The sequence below is a fragment of the Sciurus vulgaris genome (genome assembly GCF_902686455.1).
Source record: "Sciurus vulgaris genome assembly, chromosome: 13".
NCBI lineage: Eukaryota > Metazoa > Chordata > Mammalia > Rodentia > Sciuridae > Sciurus > Sciurus vulgaris.
This window is the reverse complement of record NC_136474.1, coordinates 72,766,273-72,784,904: the sequence shown is the minus strand read 5'-3', so window position 1 is coordinate 72,784,904 and position 18,632 is coordinate 72,766,273. Positions and strand designations below refer to the sequence as shown.

At 44.4% G+C, this 18,632-nt stretch overlaps 1 protein-coding gene and 1 pseudogene across 4 annotated transcripts in view; one reads left to right on the top strand and one right to left on the bottom strand.

Annotated features, from left to right (window-relative positions):
• The window catches only part of ZBTB7C (zinc finger and BTB domain containing 7C), a 327,812-nt gene that overhangs the window by 114,506 nt on the left and 194,674 nt on the right, over positions 1 to 18,632 (top strand). The gene's annotated exons all lie outside the window — the stretch shown is intronic.
• Positions 6,143 to 6,622, bottom strand: LOC306642906 (large ribosomal subunit protein eL21-like; annotated as a pseudogene). The gene has a single exon. The product of its transcript is annotated as a large ribosomal subunit protein eL21-like (transcript).

Here is an 18,632-nt window from a genome sequence, read left to right as displayed (position 1 = left end):
ATGTGTGACCCCTGTGACAGTGAGTTCCGCGTACCAATTCTCCTGACAGGCCTGTTTAAGGGCTCTGTAAGCCTTAAATCAGTTTTCACTGTTCCCAGCAAGATCCTCCAGTTGGTGAATTTAAAATGATAACAACAAAACTCAGAAACAAAATCAAAACCTAAACTCTTTGCAGTGCCTCAGGGGACAGCCTGTGAGGAAGTAGTGGGTGGCAGAGAGGAGTTAGGTAGAGTTTCAGTTGTCTCTTGCCACATAGTAAACCATCCCCAACTACAGTGGCTTACAGCAACTATTTCCTCACTATCATATGGGTCAGAATACAGGCAGGACTCTCCTCCCCTTGAGTCACACAACTGGGACTGAAAGATCCAAGATGGTGCCTCTTGGATGGCTGGAAGCCTGGGGGGTACTTCTCCACGGGGGCTGGTCCTCTGCTCATTGCCCCTCGTCCTCCAGGCCATTCTCTCTTTCGGTGGCTCTACTGAAGAACAGCCTGACTCTTTACACAGTGTCAAGAACCTGCCTCTGTGAAAGCAGAATCTGCAAGGCCACTTCAAGCCCAGTAGGTGACTTGTGCCACATTCTCGGGGTCAGAACAAACCACACGGCCACTCTAGATGAAAGGAGAGGGAAAAACAACCCACCTCACAACAGGAAATTGTGTGGCTATCTTTGCTGGTTTCTCTCTCTCCACCCTCACCTCTGAGCCTTCTCCTTTTCCCCTGCCCCACAGCTGTGCCCCGACCCCCTCATCCTGAAAGGACGGAGCTGCTACCTGGCAGAAAGGCGGATGATTTAAAAAAAAAAAAAAAAAAAATTGCTATTTTTGTGGTTACAAACGATGAGTTCCAAAATTCTCTTGTCCATTCTAAACCTCAAATGTCTGTCTACAAATCAGGCCCTTGAAGGAATGCTGTTTGCCTTCCATAGAAGAAAACTGCAAAGTTGCTGTGAGGCAGGAGGAGCTCAAGCACCCCTTTCCTGTTTTCCCCCTTTCCAGCTTTTGGGTGTGTCCTCAGCAGCCGGAGGGATAATTAATTATGCAGCCATAAAACTTGCACTTCGCACATTGGGAAACAGCTCTTTAATTGTTCTAGACTTCCCTAGAATAGCTGTGAATTGTAAATCCTCAAAAATGTAAGGAGAATAGCTATTTATTTCACACTTTCATCTGGGGCAGAAAATCTTAGTGTAAACTTCAGGATGCACCTGCCACCCTGTTATTGGCCATTTCCATAGGGGGGGAAATGAGACTAGGAATGGAGAGCCTGGTGCTTTTCAGGAGACTTAGGAGGAATTTTTATAGGAAGAGAATTCTAAAGGTGGCCTCAGGCTTTCCGCTCAGCCAGGTTGCCCCTGGGTATGTCCTCTGCCCTGTCCTGCTCCACCTCCTCAAATCCCATCTGTGTTTCTGTCCTCCTGCCTCCTCATCCCAAATCCATTTTCAGGATCTCATGCCTCAGAGGTTTCCAAAAGCAAATTTCCAAAATCAAATTTGCCTCTGGGGAGAGAAAACAGGTCCCTGTCGGTTCCTGCTGCTAGAGCTCGCTAGAGCTGCTTAGCAGATGATGGGAATTGAAAGGGCGTCTGGTTTCATTGATTGTAAACATGGCAACCTTAAGTGCCAAGGGAAGAAAGTCCAGGCTCACCAAGGTGTACCTCCTAGCTGCTCTGTGCTGTTTATCTGCTTCCTGGAAGACGTGCTAAGCAGACACTTTAGGTCACTTAAGGCTAGAAAATCATACCAAGTGCAGAGGAAAGAAAGTATCCAATGCAGATCACTTTTCTTTGGATACATTAAGTAGTGTGGATGGAGGGTTAGGAGGATCCCAGCTTCCTCAGATTGAACCCCCCGTTCTTGGACTTCCCTGGGCTTCAACCTTTCTGTCTTTAAGTCAGGGATTTGGGTTTGATTCATTCTGTCAACTTCTGTGCCGGGCATTGAGCTCAGAGCCTGAGTTCTGCCTGTAGGAAACCAAGTGTCACAAATGACTGCAGTTCTATGATAAATGAAAATCCTCGACAGAGGCACCTCCTGATTTGACCTCTAGTAACGGGACAGCTGGTTTCTGCAGAGGGGAAGCCACCCTGTTGCAGTCTGCTGTCTTCTAGTTAAGTGTACAGGGAGAATTCAACACTGGTGCTCAGCATTGACATTCACGTGTATTTTCTCAGGTTTGTGTAGGTATGCGCTCTGCCAGTTCAGCTGGTCCTGGTTTAGTATTTATTAATTAATCATTTTTTTCATGACTAGAGCTCAAACCTTTCTTTTAATTAAGCCATCGTTTTGCTCACTTGTGACTCTTTCCAGTTATAAATTCTTTGCATAATTAGGACAAATAACTTTGGCTTCAAGTTGACAATGACAAGGCCACCAGAGTAAGTTCCTGCAAAAGGAAAGGTGGGTGACTAACAGGCTGTGATGGGGGTGGGGGCAGCGAGGACACTGCTGCAGACAGCTTCTCAGCCAGGACCAGAGCTGGAGCTCACTGCTAACACCACACGCAGCAGAGCCAGGGCCCTGGTTCTGGACCGGCCTCCCCCCTCTCTGTTTTTTTGCCAAACACCCCTTGATTGTGAGTGTGGGGGCATGGGGATGGTGGCCTGGGCGACAGCAGTCACAGGAGAATGGAGATAAGATGACAGTACTGAGATTTAAATCAGAGGCAGGTGCCACAGAGTGTGGATGGTTGGATGTTAACCGCGGTGGGCTCGCGGTGGGCTGGAGGGGAAGAGGGATGAAGTTAGGGTGACTCCCCAGAGCTTCTGGATTGAAGGTGGATCGGCGTGGCCTTTGTGAAAACAGGGAGAACTGGAAGAGGCAGGTTTGGGAGGACAGTCACCAGCTGTGGGCTGGCGGTGCCTGGAGGCACCTGCTGCAGCATCCTGGTAGCACTGGCAGAACCCAGCGGCTGGAGGCAGGGCTTGGCTGGAGGCAGGGCTTGGCGAGAGGCCACAGCGGCAGTGATGACTCCTGTCTTCCTCCAGCCCTGGCTGCCTATCGTGATGCCTTTCCTGTAAGAAAACAGGATTCAAGTTCAAAACACCCAACTTAACCAATGAACCTCAGGCCTGTCCGGCAGCTGGGGAGCAGCTGTGTGGGTTTACACCAGGGACCTGTGGGGGCTTGTTACGAGCTAGTCTGGTGGAGTCGAAAAGCACAGGATTAAAGGCCCTAAAAGTCTGATTCTCAACCCAGCTCCAGCACTAACTAGCCACACGTAACTCGAACAAACAACTTGTTATGATACTTTGCCTGCTTCCCACACTTATGAAACAGGCAGGCGGATGTGTTATGAAAAGCAAAACATGGCTGTGAAGTTTATAGAAATTGTCATTTTATTCCCCTTATCATGTGGGTTTCTTTACAAGATAGCAGTAAGAAAGTGGGTTGTTGACCTTTTGGATAATTTTAATGTTCTCCCTTCTTAGTGAAATAAGACCTGCTTATTGTTAAAAAAAAAAAGAAAAGAAAAAAGAGAAGAGGGAGGGAGAATATAGCAAACTAGAAATAAAATGAAAACCACCCACACTTCTACCACTCTGGGAAAACCACTCTTAATATTTTGTCATATTTCCTGCAGGAGTGTTTTTATAAAAGCTTAAAAATTAGGGATTATTTCAAACACGTAGCATATATAGGGAAATCATGTAACCATTACCCATTAATCATGAGCCATAAGCAATCAATCTTGACAGTTCTGCAGCATTTGATTTGGATCCTTTCCTTTTTAGAAATGAAACATGATAGATACCATTTGATTTAGTCAGCTTTCTGTTGCTGTGACAAAGTACCTGAGAAACTCAACACATAAGGAAGAAAGGTTTATTTTGGCTCATAGTTTCAGAGGTTTCAGTCCATGGTTTTTTGACCCTGTTGCTTTTGGGTCTGTACCAAGCCCCAAAGTGTGGAAGTGTGCGGAGGGGGAAAGCTGTTCACCTGACTGAGTCTAGGAAGCAGAGAGGAAGGCGTGGGGGTCCCAATAGGTCCTTCAAGGGAACACCCCTGGTAACCTAGTTCCTTCAATAGGTCTTGCCTTCTAAATTTCCACCCGCTTCCCAGCACTGTCGGGAGGGGGGACATTTATGATCCAAACTATAACACCATGAATCCCCCCTCTGCTCTTCTTCATTCCTTTCTGTTCTCTTTCCTTTCCCCTGTAACAACGACACAATGGTTGTTTTACTAATCTGAATGTCAAATGGTATTTCATTGTTGTTTTAAACTTCATTGGGGGGTAAATCTATTGCCTTCCATTGGGGGTAAATTTATCAGTCTATCCTTTCTCTACTGATTTGTAATGCTGTCACCATACACCAAGTTTACATCTATGTATTAGTTTCTTCCTAGGATTGCTGTTACTTTTTTACTTAATTGCCTATCTCTGTGATAATAACAAGTCTTATTACCATATTTCCTTATAAGTCTTGATGTATAACAGGGTAAGTGTCTCCAATATTTTATTTTTCAAAAATTGTATTAGCAATTCTTGGCCCATTTGTAAATGAGTTTTATGATTTATGTAATATGCCACCAAAAAAACCTTTATGGAAATTGTTACAAATTGTGCTACAATGTACGTATCATAAATTCACTCTTACAGTGAACAATCCAGTGGAGTTTAATATATTCACAAAGTTTTGCAACCATCAATACTAATTCAAGAATTTTTTCATTACCCCAAAAGAAACTCCACACCCATTATCAGTTAATTCCCATTCCTCCTCTCTCAGCCCCCAGAAACCACTAATCTACTTTTGTTTTCATGAATTTGCCTATTCTATACACTTCATATAAACATACTCATACAATTTATGCTTTTTATATACTATAAGCTTCTTGTGTCTGGCTTATTTCACTTAGCATAATGTTTTTAAGATTCATCCATGCTATGACATGAATCGGTACTTCATTCCTTTTTTATGGCTGAATAATATCCCATAGAATAAATATACCATACTGTTTATCCATCCATCAGTTGATGGACATGTGGGTTTCCACTTGTGGTTATTATGAATAATGTTGCTACAGACATTCACACACACATTTTTGTATAGGCATATGTTTTCATCTCTCTTGGGTATATACATAGTAGTGAAATTGCTAGGTCCTTTGGAAACTCTATGTTTAATCATTTGAGAAACTATCAGATTATTTCACAAAGTGACTGCACCATTTTATATTCTAGTGGTGTGAGGTAGTAGCATTTTGATTGAAATTACATTGGTTTCCAGATTGGTTTGGGGAGATCAGCACTTTAATATTGAGTTTTCTCATCTGTAAGCTTGGTATGTTTCTTTCCATTTGATCAGATTTTCTTTTTGAACTCCTTCATTTATTATTTTTTTTAGCTTTAGATGTGTATGTGTTAGAGTTCTCCAAAGAAACAGAATTAATAATATATAGGTAAATACATGGAAAGAGATTTATTGTGAGGAATTGGTTCATGTGATCGCAGAGGCTAAGAAGTGCCACAATCTGCCATCACCAAGCTGGATGTAGTCCCAGACCAATGTCAAAGGCCTATAGTCCAGGGAAGCCTACTGTGTAAGTTCCAGTTCAAGTCCAAAGGGCCAAGAACCAGAAGCATTAATGATCAAGAATAGAAAATGAATGTCCCAGCTCAAGCAGAGAGCAAATTCATCCCTCCTCTGCCTTTTTGTTTCATTTGGGCCATCAAAGAATTAGATGATGTCTACTCTCATTGGTGATGGTGATCTTATTTACTTATTTACTTAGTCTATTGATTCAAAGACTAATCTCTTCCAGAGACTCTATCACAAACATTCCCAGAAATAATGTTTCACAAGCTATCTGGGCCTTGCTTAGTCCAATCAAGTTGATACATAAAATCAACCATCACAAAGTGCGCCATAAACAATGATATCATCTGTAAATAATGAGATTTTTTTCTTCCTTTCCAATTATTATACTTTGTTTTTCTTGTCTTATTGCTTTGGATAGGACTTTGAATTCAGTAATGAATAATGTAGATAACAGAGATGTTCTTGTTAGGACCCTGATTTTCATGAAAAGATGTCTAAATTCTCACTGTTACAAACAATGTTTGCCACTGTTTTTTTTTTTTTTTTTTTCCATTTTTATAGTCCATGGACATTTATTTATTTATTTGTACATTTACTATGCCATGAATTCTTAGGGAATAGGTTCCAGCAGCTCAGGCTCCTTTCCATTTGTCCTCACAAGACCTGCTTCTCCGGGTGGAGCAGGCTGGCACTTCAGCTGAACCCAGTTCCTTTCTCCTTGGCTTCCTTCTTTTCCTGATCATTTCCTTCACATGCGTCAGGAAGCTGTCTCGGCTCTTAGAGTGCTTGACATGCTCAATACGCACATCAGTTCTCTTGGCAAGACTCTTGCCCTTAACTTGCTTACTCACAACAATGCCAACAGCATGCTGGGTAACACTGCAGACTCTCCCAGTTTTGCCATGATAACATGTGTAGGGCATTCCTTTTTGAACAGCACCCATTCCCTCAATGTCCACAATATCACCCTTCTTGTAGATTGACATATATGTGGCCAAAGGAACAAGGGCCTGTTTTCTAAAAGGCCTAGAGACCATATATCAGGTTCCTCTCCTCTTCCCTTTGTGTTGGTCATTTTCGAGAATTACTGGAAGATGGCAGTTCTGGCTGAAAGGCTACCACTAGTATTTAATAAAATCTTTTATCAGATTAAAGACATTTTTATTCCTAATTTGCAAAGTTGTTGTGACTTGGTATGGAATTCTGTCCAATGCTTTTTCTTTGGCATTTACTAGGCTGGTCATACTTCTTTGTTCCTAATCTGATAATGTGGCATGTTAACACATTTTCTGATGATGAAAGTTTTACATTTCTAGATAAACTATAGTTGGTCATGATATAATTTTTATACATTGTTAAATTTGATTTCAGACTATCTTAAATAGAATTTTTGCATCTCTTTTCCTAAGCAAGACTGCTCTATAATTTTCGTTAGTTGTACTGTCTGTGTGCAGTTTATTAAAGTTGTTATGCTAGCCTATAAAGGCATTTTGCTAATTTTCCCTCTTGTTCTATTTTCCGAGACAGCTTGCTTGGGATAGAGGTTAGCCATTCCATAAAGGGTTGGGATCACAGATTTATCAATTCAGTTTACATGGTAATTATTAGTTAATCTAAGTTTTTTACTTCTTCTTGAGTCAGTTGTGATCATATATATATATATGTGTGTGTGTGTGTGTGTGTGAGTATATATATATACTCACACACACACACACAAACACACACACGTATATACATATATATAGTTTTAAAGAAAATTATTTTTTCTATCTTGGTTCATAGAACCTTTTTTAAATTTAAGACGTATCTTCCATTTTTTTGTTAAGAAATTTCCATTTAAATCCTATTATTGGACTGGAGTTGTGGCTCAGTGGTAGAGCACTTGCCCGGCATGTGTGAGGCACTGGGTACAATCCTCAGCACCACATAAAATAAATAAATAAAATAAAGGTATTATGTCCCTCTACAACTAAAAAAAAAAGTTTGAAATAATCTTGTTATTGATTTTTTGTGCCATAGTATTTTTCCCTTTGTTCAGTTTTGTTAAAGAAGAATCAGGTTTAGGTTTTGGTAATTAGTTTCCTCTTTCATTAATATGTGCTTTTATGTTTATTGTTTCAGCTCTTCTACTTTCTTTGTGTTTAATCTATTGTTGCTTTACTAACTACTTGAGACAAATCTTTAACTGATTTATGTTTATGTCTTTTGTCTTTCTTTTGTCCGACATTGACAGTGTTACATCGGCTATCATGTCATTATTATTTGCCTGGAATGTCTTTTCCCATTACTTAATTTTCAGCTTCTCTGTAGTGTTTTAAGTGTCTTTGTAACAATTTTAATTAGCTGAGTTTTTCTTTTTATCTAATCTGAGAATCTATCATATATATATTGTATATAATACATACATGCTGAGGATTGGATTTATAGGGCCTTGCACATTTTAAACACATGCTCTGTCTATGCTACATCTCCGACCCAAGAATCTTCATATATATGTGAATAAATATATATGTATGTATGTTTATAACTATACATATATATGTATGTTTATATATATATATATACAGTTATAAACACACACATATATATATCATCACATACACACACATATAATCATCATCATTATCATCATCATCGTTGTCATTATCTATCTTTTTGGTATTGGGGATTGAAGCCAGGGACACTTTACCATTAAGCTATATTCCCAACCACTTTTAGATAATGTATTTGATTTTAGTTTTTTTGAGACAGTGTCTCACTCAGTCATTGGGGGCTAAGTTGCTGAGGCTGGTCTGTAGTCCTCTGACAGTCCCTGGGATTATAGGAATGTAATCCTGGCAAGACTGTTTTTCACAGGTGATTTTAATCCAGTTTTGAACCACAGCTAACAAACCATCATTGTGGCCTAGAGTTCTCCAGGACAGTGACTTAGAGGAAATCACCCCTGAAAGTAAAACATTATCAGAACCATCTCCCCTTCAAAGTGACTTCTGCCTTCAAGTGGTGGGCTGTCTTTCCTCAGGTACCCAGAGTCTTCTGGAAGTCTGTAGATTGGTCTTGGAGGCCCCATGATCTTAGCTGTCCTTTCCACCCAAGAATGGACATTCTTTAGAATGGTGGGTTTCATGTTTGACCTGGCTGCTTTGGTCTGCCCTGCTACTTCAGCACCAGGCGCAGCAGCTCTGAAGATGGGCTCTCGCTAAATGTGGATTTATGCTTGTCCACTGCTTCATGCCTGCTTCCAGCACGGTACCTGATTATATGTGTCTGAATGTTTGCGTGCCTCCCAAATCTATGTGTTGAAACCTAACCCCAGGCGATGATATTAGAAGATGGAGCCTCTGGGAGGTAATGAGGGTGGAGCCCTCATGAACAAGATTTGTGCCCTTATAAAGAGGCCTGCTAGAGTTTATATGCTGTAAGGAGGTGCAGAGAACGAGCCCTCACCAGAGGCAAAATCTGCTGGTGTCCTGATCTCTATGCTCCCAGCCTTTGGAACTGTGAGCAATAAATTTGTGTTATTCTAAATTATCCAGGCTAGAGTATTTTGCTACAGCAGCCCATGGACTAGGGCAATATGCATACATATGTAGATAGATAGATAGAGATATTGGTAGCTCTATCTCCATATTTATATCCACATCTGTATCAACATATATGTCTTGACAAGGACTCCCTCATTGGCCAAACTTTAGTCAGGCCTCCTTGAGCCCTCTTTTCAACTAGGCCTTGACCATGAGCTACTGAGCCCAGATTTGGCAGAGAATCCTGCTAAGCCACGTTACTGAGAATCCTCCACCCTTGATATCTGATTACCCTTGATATCTAATCAAGTGCCTCTTTCTCCACCCTCAATATCTAAACCCTCAGCCTTTAGCAAGAATTCTGTTAAGCCAGTTTAGCAAAAATCCCCTACCCTTGATATCTAATCAAGTTCTTAGTTATTTCCATCCTCTAGCCTCTTCTCTCTGCTCCTTAGCTGTAAATCCCCAGCTGTCTTGGTATTCAGAGGAGCTTAGTTCTACACTGAAGTCTCTCTCCCCTACTGCATTCAATTCAATAAACCCTGTCTTACCATTTTTAGTAAGTATCTCGTGCAAAATTTTTCATTTACAGTCTTCTAGATCTATATCTACATAGTGAAGAAATTAATAAATGAATGGCGTGGGATGGGAGGAGTACTTGTAAATTATGAAAAGTGTTAAATGCAATGCTTAAACAAGTAGATTGCTTACTCTTCACAAACTTTCTCCTTCAAACTTACTCTCATTGGCCTATGGAAAATATCTTTGCTAAATTCTGTGTCCAGTTCCTAAACTCACTGATAGACCTTGATAGGCCTATGGTGAATGCTTGTATCTCACCTATGTGAGAATGAGACATTCAGATGCTAGAGATCTAAAAGACCTTTTGTTTTAGTTCATGAGGGCTAAATAAAAGACATTTATTTTTCACAGCTCTGTAGGCTGGAAAGTCTAAGATCAAAATGCTGGCAGATTTGGTGTCTAGTCAGGGCCCCTTTCCTGGTTCGTAGGCATAAGGGACAGAGGGAATTCTCCAGGGGTTTCTTTTATAAGGGCACTAATCCCATTGATGAGGCCCCACCCCCATGTCCTAACCACTTCCCAATGGCTCCCCTATCTGTGAACACTATCACCTTGAGGGTTATGATTTCAACATATGAGCTGGGGGGAGACATGGTCATTCTATACCATCCTTCATCCTGCAAACCACCAAATGATGTGCTTAGGGAGCCATTGGAGGGAAGCCATGTGTGAATCTTGAGCCTGTGGGAGAGTTTGGTTTGCTTGGTTACCATATTGACAAGAATGAACACTCAGTTGGCAAAAGATACTTTGCTCCCCAAATAAAATGCATTTCTGTCTGCATTTGCTCATGTCGAGGGTGTTTTGCTAGGGCACGCTTCACCCCTGACCATCAGTTTAAGTTGCATGGAACTCTTGAGGGGGTCCTCCATGTGAAGCCTTGAACATGCATCCTGTCTGGTGCTTGGTGAAATGTTGCCAGGAATTGGTTGGTTATTAACAGTGACAAGGCCTGGACAAGAAAATTACAAGTGTTACTGTCATGTAGGCCCATGGTCCTGAGGGGTGTATGCCCTGTAACGGAAGGGGCTGGCCGAAAGGAGATACCCTTGTATGTTAGTGTAATTTGACCTACTATCAAACTATTCATGGGCTTATGAGCCAAAGAGTCAGGGGGGCCCAATAGGATGGAAGGTTCCCATTGTAGACCCCATCCCCCCTTTTGATAACATGTCTGATAATACTGATAATAGCTAAACGAGATTTTTAAAAATCGATTCTCTCTAGTTACCTAGAACATGAAAGGGAAATCAAAGACAAGTGACTTGGAATAAAATCACGTTTCGTTCCCTCTGTGGTTCAGCACAGCTGGGCCTGGCCACATAGCAAAGTGGTCAGAAGCCCCCCTGTGCAGAGAGCCCCCACATGGTCCTGGTGCTGGGGGCTGTGCAGACAGCTCAGTTACTGAGGGCAGCACTGCTATTGTGGTGAGGTTTCTTTTAGGATAGTGAGTAATTCCTGCTAGAATCATGAACAATGTCTGCAGTGCTGGCATGTAGGGCGGGTCTTGACTGTGGGGGCCTGGGGTGGACATTTGGTATCCGCATTCCCACACATCTAGGGTGCAGCAGTGCCCTTGGTAAAGAATCTAGGGCTCCTGCCACCTACTCATGCGACAGAGGCGGACAGACTTATGCAGAGAGGAGAGGGGGCTTGCCTGGGGTTAAAGGCACAGTGGGAGCTAGAACCCACGGCCCTCGAAATGGTACTTATCAATCAGCGCCTGACAATTCCCATCTGCTCCAGAGTCACAGGGAAGCTGGTCCTGGGCGGGAGGCCTGAGCGGTGGCCAGTCCTAGCCCCATAAGACCATTTCAACCTGAGCGTCATCTTTATTTCAGTTTTTATTATCTTTGAATGATTTTTAGATTTTGAAACAATCTCAGTCTCACAGAAAAGGCACAGATACAGTGCAAGGAAACATCCCCATCCTGAAGCATTTAGAGAAGAAACTGTGGCCCAGACACTCTGTTGCCCTAGAATATTCTGGTGTGTATTCTTTAGAACCAGGAAGCTCACATTGATGTGCTACTATTCCACAGTCCTCAAACCCGCAGTCCTCAAACCCGCGTGGAGTTTTGCCAGGGCTCTCCATGTCTCCTCAACAAAGGGTCCAGTTCCGAAACAGGTGCCTCCTCCAGCTGCCAGCACGCCTTAGTCCACCAAGGTCTGGGACTGTTTCTCAGTCTCTCTCTGACTCTCAGGCCTGGACACTTTGGGTTATTACAGGAGTTATTTATTTATTTATTTATTTATTTAATTTTTATTAATTTTTTTACTTGTTCTAATTAATTGTACATGCATTTATACATTTTGATAGATCATACATAAATAGAGTATAATCTCTCATTTTTCTGATTTGTACACATGGAAGGATCACATCGGTCATGCAGTCATACATGTACCTGAGGTGTTAATGTCTGTCTCACTCCACTATTATTCCTTCCCTGATGCCCCTTCCCCTCCCTTCACTCCCCTCTACCTAATATAAAGTAATTCTATTCTTCCCTAGCCCTCCTCCCACTTATGGTGAATTTTTTGTTTTTTAGTGTATTATATTTATACATAATAGTGGGGTTTACTTTGTATATAACAGTTTTCTCCATTTCATTCCCTGGTACTTCCTTTTTCCCTCCCCTCCTCCCTCCCCTGGTCCCTTTCCTCTACTCTGTTGGTCTTCCTTCTATTTCTTTCTTTATTTTTTAATTGGTACGCTGTAGTTATATATGAAGTCGGGATGGGGTGCATTGTGATGTGTTCGTGAAGACACGCAGCATCATTTGGTCAGCTTCATCCCCAGGGCTTCCCTTTTCCCTCTCTTCCTCTCCCCCCTCGCTCCCCTGCTTCTGAGCTACTACTCTCCCTTCTATTTTTGCATGGTCCCCCCCCCTTTTTTTTTTAATTCCTTTTTGCACTCTCGCTTCTGCATGTGAGAGAAAACATTTGACTCTTGACTTTCTGAGTCTCTGACCAGTTATTTTGTAAGTGCCCTTCATTGAGGGTGTGTCAGATGTTGGCACGATTAGATTCAAGAGGTACCTTTATCTATCTATTTATTTATTTATTTTGGTACCAGGATTGAATGTAGGGGTGCTTAACCCCTGGGCCACATCCTCAGCCCTTTCCTGTATTTTATTAGAAACAGGGTCTCGCTGAATTGCTTAGGGCCTCACCTAAGTTGCTGAGGCTGGCTTTGAACTTGTGATCCTCCTACCTCAGCCTCCCAAGCCCCTGAGATTACAGGTGTGTGTCTCTGCACTACACGAGAAGTGCCTCTTTGACAGGATGACAGCAGAAGCAATGCCATGTTCTTTCCTTTGTCAGTTTTATTTAAAAAATGTGACTATAAGGAAAACTGCTCATTTACTTTCCCCTCACCCTGGACCAGCACTGAGCTCAGAGCTTTCCCTGTATGATCTCATTTGGTTTTTGTGTGAAGTATGGTCCATGACACTCACTGATCTAGAGATGATCAAACAGTGGCTCGGAGAAGATAAGTAACTTGCCCAGCTTCAGCCATAATCAGAGACATCCCGCGACTTGAACTCAGGTGCTCCTGCTTCCCGGCTCCCATTGTCTTTGACCATCATCAAAGAGAACCAGAGACACACACCAGTTCAGGTGGTGAAGTTATGTTTTAATCAGAAACTGTTTTAATAGGGGAAAAGAGATTTCAGTGTTGAACTGAAGTCAGTTCCTATACAACAGGACAAGTGGAACTTGACAGCCAAGGAGCAGAGTTGGGGGTGATCAGGTATAAAGGTGGAAGGATTCTTGCTTAATTGGGGCTCATCAGTTCCAGCAAGGACTGGGACCAAGATTGAAGCCTAGTAGAGAAAAGGGTGCAGAGGACCCTGACTAAAGTTTGGTCAAGGAAAGGGTGTTTGTCACTACTCATATGCCTCACATTGTATATTTACACTTCCAAGGAATATACAATTCATGTTCTCAGTTCTCAGTGCGGGGTGATCAATCTGCCCCATAACAGATGGAAACTCTGAGGCAGAGGCCACACACTATCTTGGTGGCAGGCCTGGAGCCAGGTTCAAATCACTGTATTCTCAGGGCAAAGTCCATTACCAGGTGGGCTTGGCAAGGAAGTTGGGCAAGTTGCAGCCAAGTGGAATTGAGGTACTGCACACAGCCCCAGGAGCTCTGTATAAGACACAAGTGAATTGTGAATGGAAGTGAGGACCCCAGAGCCCACTGGCCTGGGGCAGTCACTCTCGGCCTGCCCCTGATGATAATTCTCTCCTTAACTCAACCGTAGTCATGCTCCACCAAGCCCAGTAGACCCTGTTGTTGGGCATGTCCTCCAAGAACCCAATTTTAGCAAAAATCCTGCTGAATGGGTTTCCCAGAATTCCCTGCTCCCCATGTCTGATCATCCTCAATGTCTGGTCAAAGTCCTCATCCTCAATGTCCAGGCTAAGTCCTCGCCTCCACCATCCTGCAGTCATATCTGGTCACTCAAGCCTACCTTCAGCGAGAATCCTGTTGGGTTGGTTTAGCCATAATCCTCCCTTAGCCCTGATGTTTCCTCTGGGTCATTTCCTATCCACCAACCCTCCCTCCATCCCCTCTCTGCTCTTTGGCTCTAAATTCCAAATTTTCCTTGGTGCATTTGCAGTTAAGCCCAATCTCTCTCCCCTACTGTGATGGCCCATGGAAGGGCTCCCCCTGAATTAAGCGTGCCTCATACTGTTGTAACAAGTAGCATGAATAATTTTTTCTTTGAAACCCAATGGCCCATTGGGGTGTGGATGGATGGATGGGAGAAGACGCGTCCTCCCCATCCCACTCTTGGCCTCAGAGCCTCAAATTCCCCAACAAGACTTGCTGAATGGGGGCGGGCAGGGAGGCTCCCACTAGGAAGCTTTTCAGGAGCGCCATGCTTATGCGACACAGTTGTAAATTAGACCTCCAGCCTGAATGGGGATTACAGGCATCCTGCAGACCCTTAACCTCTGGAACTCGTCAGGCCTCCTCCAGGCTTACTGTTTGCATTGGCCCCGCCCCCTCTGATCCTTTTCTTTCTGACCTAGCCCACTGCCCCATTCAGTCGTCATGAGATCCCAGCTGCCATGCCATAAGTTGGGGAGATCCAGAAAGGATAAGCTTGAAGCAGGACTGAGGATGTAGCTCACTTGTCTAGCACTCGCCTAGCATGTCTAGCATGCATGGGGCTCTGGATTCAACTCCCAGAATTAAAAAAAAAAAAGTGTGTGTCGGGGGGAATGTGGTCCAAGATCAGACCAGCAACATCAGCATCACCTGGAATTTGCTGGAAATGCAAACTCCTGGACCCAAATCACAGATTCGGGGAATAGAGGGGAGGAGTCCATATCCATATTTTAATAGACTCTTTCTGATAACCAGCTTGAGTTTGAGCCGGGCATTCAAGAGAAGTAGACAGAGCCACCTACACCAAAGGGGTGACACCGTTTCCCTCCCAAGCCCTCAGCTCCACATCCACTGTCCCTCACAAAATGCTGCAAATCCAGGACCTCATGGTCATGCAGGGGTTGAGGGTTCAGGGACTGTCCTGCCAGGCCAGGTACTATCTAGAGCAACAGGCACCCACCAAAAGGAACTTGTCTGCGGAAGAGATTAGCTGGGAGAATCACTGAGGCAAAGGAGAATCAGGCTTTTCAGCTGTTCAGGGAAAAGTTGCTCCTGCTTTGGAAAATCTATTTTTAAAAACAGATCCCATTTGCATTGCTGAGCCCGACAAGGAGAGCCACAGCCCCAGGCAGCGGGGGCCCTGAATTCATGTGCATGCATCTCTGGACCTCGCTGTTGCCACCCTGCTTTCTGGTATCCAGGTTCCAACTCTAGCCCTCCATGTCTGCCAGTGGGCACTGAAGTCTTTGCCAGTCTGGAGGGAAGTGGAAAAATGAAGGCTGTTTCACAGTGCCAGATATGTTCATCTAAAGGATTACTTATGGGGATTGTGTCTTCCCTACTCTTTGAGGGCTAAAATGTCCCCACTTTTAGGAAACCATAGTGATGCTAGATGGTTTATAGTGACAGAGTAGATAATAGGTGGTTTTTAATATAACTTAGCAAACCTGGCAACCCTATGTCAGAGCCCCATTTTAATTTTTATTTCAGTCAATTTAATCCAAAAGCCTATGAGCTCTGGCTCTTGTCCAGTTCTCCAGCTTTTCCATTAGCCAGAGAAGTTACATGAGATGCCCAGGTCACAAGGCGGTATGAGGCACCACCAGGACTAGACAGCAGGTCCCCCTCTCACCCCATCTTCCCGCTCTTTCTCTGCCAGAAAGGAGGGTCTCCTCCCCTGTGAGCATCCCAAGGGGCTTAACCTTTCTGTCTTCTTCTTATCTGCAACGCTGTCCCTCAGCCTCACTCCTGGTGGTGCGGGTGAATTGAGATAACAGGGAAAAGAGCTTTGCAAAGTTCCTTGTGAAGGTGAAGAATTACTGGGTGCCCTTTTGGCTCTCTTGCAGGCACAAGCCCGTGGGGGAGTGTCCGCCACATGAAGCTGCAGTTAGTCACAGTCCCTGTGTGAGCAGACCAGTTGGCGGGGGCTGGCCGGGCTAGGGGGAGGGTGATGCCAGGGAGGATGTTGCCATGGTGACTTGGTGGTAGCCCTCCCCAGCTTCCCTAATCCCAACCCCTGCAGCCAGGCTTTGCGAAGCACTGCTTTCCAGCACCTGGGAAAGTGCTTCCCCCTCTGGGAAACCAGGATTGTGTCTGACAGCTGGACCCCAGCCACCCAGCAGACCCCAGAAGGTCCTTCGTCAAGCCGAGCCCCCGGACGGTGGCTTCGGCTTCCCAGAGTTGGAGGGGGCAAGCCTGGCTGGATCTGTGAGGATGTGCTGTGACACAGAGCCAGCTGTGTGGAGGGACTTGCGGCGAGTGCTCCTTTCTTTGTTTCTCTCTGATTTATCCCAGTTTTGTTCAGAAAGGTGATTTGATTCTGTGGTCATTTTGAACAATGAATAGCTCCGTCTTCCGCGCCCCATGATTACAGCTCAGCTTCTGACTGTAATTGATGTTAGCCAGGCTGGCTAATGTTATATCTTACAAAGATTGGCTCATTAATTGACTGTAGAGATGTCACCCACACACTGGAGGTATTAGCAATCATCAGCCTTAAGTAGTGCTGATTCAGCAAGGCAGGGGACAGATTCCTGTTTGTTCCTTTAGGGTGACATCCCAGCAGTGGGATTACAAGGTTATAGGGCACAAATTATCTATATGGGTCTTGCTATGTTTCTCTAAGTATTTTCCCCCATATATAGTACCAGATTTTTAATGCAATTAGCCATTTATGAATGTTCTCATTTCTCCACAGTCCTACCAACATTTGATTTATGAATTCCATCTTTTTGGTGCTAATTTGTTGGTGTGCAATGGTACATTATTGCCTTACTTTGCTTCTGGGAGGCTGGGGTGGCTTAATTTGCATATCTTTGATTATGGGTCTATTCTATATGTTGGTTTATGATTTGTATTTTCTCCTGTGTGTTCTGTGTTTGTGTCCTTGGCTCCTTTCTGCTGAGTTTTTTTAAGCAACTTTATTGTCACCAAGGAGCCCATGGGCATTAATCCCTACAGTTTCCCAGGGGCTACAGTCAGAAAGCCCAACTCATCCCTTGGACTCTGCTGCTGGGGACAGGTCAGGAGGGAGCAGGGAGGTAATTTTAAAGGTGATAGAGAGCTCAGCTGCACACATTCCTTAAGCCCACTTTTGAAGGTTCTCTCTCCCTTTGTTTGGAAAAAAAATAGACCACCAGACAATCTCTGTCGGTTCCATCACCCCAGTCCTTAGCCTGGAGTCTCGGGCTGGTGTAGAGGCTGTGGACATGAACAGGTGCCGTGCTGCCCACAGGCTGGTGTGATGGCCAGGAGGGTGCACGGGCATCTCATCTCGTGCCCAGCTGCCTGTGCTGGCACCTTGACAATGACGCTGCTGGCAAGGGTCTTGGGGACTGAGTCCAGAGAGATCCCTGCGGGCTATGGCAGGCCAAGGTGTGGAGGACAGCCCCAAGAATGGGAAGGATGGAGAGATGAGAAGGACGTGCTAAGTGGAAAAACCATCCTCCAAGCACTGGGGACAGGAACTTTCATAGTGTTGGGGGACGTGAGAAATTGATTTGGGCCAGAGCACATGGTTCCCATGGGAGCTGGGGCCACCCCGAACTGGGAAGGAATGGTAGCCCATGCTGGGAGGAAGCTGAGCCAGGCCAAGAGGAGGCTACCCATGAGCGGGGCACACAGGCTTTCTGGAGGGGACTTGATCTGACGGCAGAGAATACAAGGCAGATGGTTCTGCGGCAGGGCCCAGCAGGGCCTGGGGTCCTACACCAGGAGATACGACCGCGGGGGCACTGTGGTTCATGAGAATGGTCCCAGACGTGCTCTGTGGACTTGGCCTTGGTAGAACATAAAACTCCTCCAATTCTGCCATGAACCCCCAGAAACAAAGACAACTGTGTGAGGTGAGAGGGTCTCCTGTGTGCCTTTTGCCGTGAGTGCTGTGTGCTAGCTGGGGAGGGCACGCCCAACAGAAAAGAAAGGCTGGCAAGGCTTCTGTGCGTGCCGGTGATGTAGGGCGCTCACTTATGTAGTAGATCCGTAGGCTTATCTAAGATGAGACCACCCTAAGAGTTCCACATCTTCTGAGCATTTCCACACTGTCTCATGGACCTTGCTTTTTGTTCTGCCTGGTGTTTCTCTTGGAGGTTTCTTAAGGATAGGCCTTGTCTCATCTCTTTAGTGAGAGAGGAAGATCTCTGAGGAGAAGGCCATAATAGACTTTCCCCAGAATCCTGGTAGGGCCTGACCATAGGATAGAGTCATAGGAAGTGTTCAAGACACCTCTGTGGCCTGATTAGGGGCCACTCTTTAGGTATCTCATCCTTCAACTTCACTAAACTCCTGAGAGACTGGAAGCACTCTAGAATGGACCACAAGCCAGGGAGCCTGGGTTTATACCCAGCTCTGCTATCC